We start from the raw sequence: 5,444 nt of genomic DNA, 5'->3' as shown, positions 1-5,444 counted from the left end.
CAACCTCACGCTTTAAGAGGTAATTCTCGAATCCGGTTGTAACACCCCAAATTTTCGAAACCCTAATCCCTAACCAAAATTCCATCACCCGAAAATTCTCACGTAGGAATTATAAGGAATCTATTTACTTTATTAACTTAAGTGCTTAAAATGCTCTATTTGCTTAGACTAATAATCTTCATATGCCAATTTGATTACATGCCGATTAGATGATTATGTGCCTTATGTGCTAGGAATTTATTGAATAATTATGTGCTTAAGTGGATTAATTATTTATAATTATGTGCTAGATTAATTTATGTGACTTATGTGTATAATTAATTTAATTATGTGATTTCATGATTTAATCATAATTACATGCATAATACATGCATATATACGTACATGTATGCATACATATATGCATATGCTATAACCTACTCTAGACTATAGGTATATGTATTTATATATGTGTGTTCGGTTTATGTGAGTAAGAGAGAGATTAGTGATTTTTTTTATTAGAAAATAAAATTAGAAAAGATGCATGCTTGTCCACATGTCAAAGTGTGATGATTTACACTAATCCAACACTCAATGTGGATTAGTCATCCCAAGAGACACCCTTCCTTCCTCTTTTCTCTCCACCTCACTCCACACTTGTCTTCTCTTCACCATCACCACCGAAGCACCACCTCCTCCATCGGCCAACACCTCAAAATTCTTCAAGAAAAAAATAGAGAAATCAAAATGCAAATCCCCTATATAAGCTTCACCCTTGAATATGCCAAGAACACCATCAAAAACACTTGCTCTCTTACGGGAGATTTAAACTCCTCCCAACTTGATATCAAAGCTCTTACCTTCTCCATTCAACTAGCTTGGTTCAATCTTGGAGCCACTTCTTGAAGTAGGTAACATTGTATCTTTGTGTTCTTCATCTTCTTCATCCTCATTTTCTTTCTTTCTCTAAAAACCCTCTTTTCTTTTGAAGGTTTATATTTCTTCGGCCAACACTCATTTATAGGTAAGAAATCTCAAATTTCTTGCTGCAATCGAAGGGTATCATAGTATGGAAAAGAATTTTTGAAATTACCTAAAAGATTTCTTCACTTTTCGAAAAATTAGGGCTTTTTGTGTAAAATCCGAAATCTTGTGCTTATCTTGTTATTTGTGTTCTTGCATGTCTAATCCATGTTATAATCTGCGAATCTAAGCATTTTGTGTTTAAAGGTTTAATATTTCGAAATTTTTGGAATTTTGGAAAAAGAAAATGAGTTTTCAAGATTTTTGGGGTTGCATGTATAGATCTATGAATCTTTAGGGCTAATCTGCAATTTCTTGAAATTTCAGCATGAAAAATGTTTTCACCTTTAAAATCTCAGTAGGAGAAAGTGGAATTTTGTTATTTTCTATTTGGCCATAGTTTTGGATTAAACTTTGTTGGAAAAATCATTTTTGGCTTCAACACTACTTGCCGAGTATTTTAATTTTTAAAAATCCGATTTCTAAGGAAACTGCAAAATTCTTTTTGTATCTGTTCATTTAGTCAGTTAGGTAGCACATAATTAAATTTGAGAATTTTTAGATGCTATTTTCTATTATTTCGAAATATTGCTTGTGCATGTGCCAAAAATAGAACTTTTGTGTGTCAATCATTATGTCTTGTGTATTAATTGTGAGAAGGTGAATTGATGGTTAAAAAATATGCAGCTGAACTATGTTAAGGGGCTGTAAGAATTTTAATTCATTAAATGAATAAAAGTGGGAGAAATCCCATAAATGAAAAGATAGAAATGTTGGTGCTTTAAGAGCATGGTTTGCTAATTAAATGCTAATTAAAGTGTGTTTTGGGGGCTGCATGTTATGTGTGTGTATGTGTGCCGTGTGTGTGTGTATGTGCTGCTGTGTGTGTGTGTTTTATATAAAAACATAATATGATAATAATGTGACTTATGTGATATGCTTAAATGGCTATATGTATATGTGTGTATGATATGTGTGTGATCGCCGTGTGTATGTGAGTATTATGTGGATAATTGAATTTTATTTGTATGCTCGTTGATTGATATTTGTGATGTCGTAAAATGGTCATTTTCGTATTAGAGTCTCATTCGTCTCATGGTCTTGCATAAAAAGAGATTTCATTTTTACGAAAGGAAAGGTTAATGGAATGCTTGGGTTCGATAAGTCGGGATACGGGGGGCCGGTATTCCAACCATAGTTACTATAGATAAAGGGGTGGTTTGATTCCACCAAAAGAACGGGCTCAGAATAATATGCTTATCATCCAAGTAAAGAAGTTAATTTTTCACGGATCCGAACAACAGAAAATGTTTTCATTCATGCATTTGCACGAAAAGGGTAAATTGGTAATTTTCAGTATTTGCGTCGATTTACGTGCTTAAAATGAAATTTCGTGTTCATGTGTGTGTTCGTTTGCCGACGAATGGTAAGGTGTGATGCTTATGTGTATATACTAATATAAGTACGTAAAACCATATTTTAAAACCTCGTTATACATTCGGATTTCTTACTGGGCTTAATAGCTCATATAGATACTTCTTTGATTGCAGGTAGTAGTAGGAATCCCTCAGCGGAATGGACCGAGTAGTGGATCGGAGTCTTGGCCGGAGGTTTTTGGAAGGTCGTACGAGGGGTCTATAAATTATGCTTATTCTATTTTGGTGATGTAAACTATACATAATTTCCGTATTTTTGTTTTCTTTAAACTCTAATATTTCCTCGTTAAGGGAATTAAACTCTTACCCTAGTACGGGCCTTATTTTGATATTAATATAGTTGGTCCGCTTATTTTGATAATTGCATTTCTTACCCGGAAATCCCTATTCACCAAATAGCCTTAAACAATGATTTCTTTTCGAACCAAAAGTGAAACCGATAGTTAGATAAATGTAGCACTCGAATAATAATCTCCCTTTTTAAAGTTATTTCTAAAACGAAAAATTTAAACAACCAAAATGACCCTAAGGAGTTTTCGAAATTCTTAAGGTTTTCCAAGGTTTTCAAATAACCCAAAAAGATATTTTTAGAAATTACATTTTGGTCCTACTCGAAAGTTTTAAAATTACAAAGAGATCCCTTTTGCTACACCGGTATTCGTTAGATATTAATTTAATTAGATTAAATTATGTATGTTCGTTTTCGTAGTACATTTCGTGATTTTGTATGTTTTTGTATGTTCACATGAAATTCATGATTTACTGCGAGCACGTTAAATGATTTAATCCGATCATGCTAATTGATTTACTGTCGATTAAATTAATCCGCATGATTTTCGTTTTTAATTTCGCTTGAAGCGCAAAGGTACGCGCAATGAATTGTTTAATTATTGTCGGGCATGTGATTACGTGATTTAAACTTCTTTAATTCGCATAAAATTTTTGTTTTCCGGTGCGTACACGTGTCAATGGTATCAGAGCTCGTTGCGCAATTAATTGCGTCTCCATATGCTATGCTTATTTTGATGCATGTTCGATTTATTATAGTTGTGATTGTTGTATTATTTAATTGGGTGTTTTCGAAAGTTTAAAATATTTTTGATATATTGTTTAGAGTTTTTCCAGCCTTAAAATTGTTTAAAATTGGAAAATTGGATCTGAAATTTAATTAAAATTGTCGGTTTTTAATTTGTTCTGATCGAACCGGTCGAACCGGCCGGTTCGATGGTTCTACTCGATCCAATTGACCGAATCCACGTGGATTCGGGTCGGTCAGACGAGTTCTCGTTCCGACAGACCCGGCCCACTGATTTGGGTAAACTAGACCGACAGGACCGTTTCAGTCCGAACCGGTCAGACCGGTCGGCCCAACCGGTTCACTGAAAAAAAAAAAATTATTTCAGATTTCTTAAATTAAACTTAAAATAAATTAATTTTAATTTTTGGAAATTATTTCCAATTAAACCCAATTACATAATCGATTTAACAATCATCTATTTTAGTAAATAGGTGTTAGATTAATTAATTCATTTAAATTGGTAAATTGATTTTAATTAATAGAACACACATATAATATTGATTATACTTCAACTTAACTAGTGCCTCAACATTATTTGATTGATTTATGTTAGTTGAGGTCCTATAATTATTTTGAAAAACCCGAGAATTAATTAATCTAATTAATTATATAGTTAGGTCGTATGTTTCTCTTAGGACAATATGCGCTTCCATATACCTTTAGAGAACATAGATGTAGGAATAACATAGACCAATCCAAACCTTCTGATGAGATAAAAACTTTTTCTCAAATCCCTCATTCTTAATTTAATTAAGGATTATTCCAAGCAATAAAGAAAAACACTGTGTTGAATTTTTCTTTTCTTCTGCTAACAGTTGAATTATGTGTAGCCCTTTACTATAGTGCAGTAAGCCGTGTTAGCAGGGAGTGCTATGGTAAAGTAAGTTGTAATTCAATTGACATAGCGATTAAGGTAGCCATAGAAAAGATTATGCTAGATTAACGTGGTCGGCTAGATTAACTTGGTACTGCATTAGTTTAGCATAATTAAGTTCTATGAGCATCTTTGATTGGTAAGTTAGACTTGACACACGACGATTTTGAATTCGCGAGATTAACTTAGGTCATTATCAAGTGTGAGGAAAATTAATTTCGGGTCATATAAAGGATATGATTGATTGTGATCTACCTTTGGGCACATATAATCGGGTTAGATTAACTACGGGTTATATTTGTCTATTGGACCTAAAGCCCATTAAAGAAAAATCGGTTTTCTCGTTTGTCTAATAGAGGGAAGTGGAACTCGATAAAATCAGTGGGAGAACTATTAAATAACATAAATCGAAACATTTTATTGAAAAATTCATTTAATACGAATCTCTAATAATCCTCTTCACTAAACCTCTCAGATAATCATGTCTAAGAATCCCATAATGTCAGTCCTCGACAATAAACTCAATGGCTCTAATTACCTAGATTGGTTGTGTAGTCTTAAACTTGTGCTAACCATTGAGGGGAGACTACGACTGATGCTGAAAAGGAAACTTATGAAGTATGGAAGAAAGATGATACTCATGCTAGGTGCTACATGATAGCCGCCATGGAGCCCGCGCTTGCGAGGAAATATGAGTCTCACTTACATGCTTTCGATATCAAGTGATACGAACCCCATAGAACTTGTTACGAGACCCTAATACCTTACGCGGAAGCAAGATCGAAACATCCAAAGAAACAAGGATTCAAAGTGGCGGAAGCAAGAAATAATGACCCCATAGCTATAAACAACTAGAAACCATTATTATCAAGGTGGAATATTGACCCCGTGGTTATAAAGAACCAGAAACCAATATTATGTCGCTAAGAAAGTTACAAGAATCCACTTGTAAAATCCCGAAATTTGCTGTAGAACAGCGAATGAGAATTAACTCTCAAAATACTCAAATATTCATTAAAATTCGTCAAATCAAATAAGCCAAATTGGCAACCCA

The 5,444-nt window shown here is 33.5% G+C and overlaps 1 long non-coding RNA gene across 1 annotated transcript; it reads left to right on the top strand.

Moving 5' to 3' along the window:
- The first annotated feature begins 493 nt into the window (after window positions 1-493).
- Window positions 494-2,799, top strand: LOC148766919 (uncharacterized). The gene is made up of 3 exons (XR_016034277.1): window positions 494-886; window positions 971-1,003; window positions 2,553-2,799. It is a non-coding gene; the product is annotated as an uncharacterized LOC148766919 (long non-coding RNA).
- The last annotated feature ends 2,645 nt before the right edge of the window (window positions 2,800-5,444 follow it).

Source organism: Erythranthe guttata, chromosome 11 (genome assembly GCF_056151865.1).
Source record: "Erythranthe guttata isolate IM_541 chromosome 11, IM_541, whole genome shotgun sequence".
NCBI lineage: Eukaryota > Viridiplantae > Streptophyta > Magnoliopsida > Lamiales > Phrymaceae > Erythranthe > Erythranthe guttata.
Note: the sequence above shows the minus strand (reverse complement) of the source record. Positions and strands in the feature narration are given on the sequence as shown.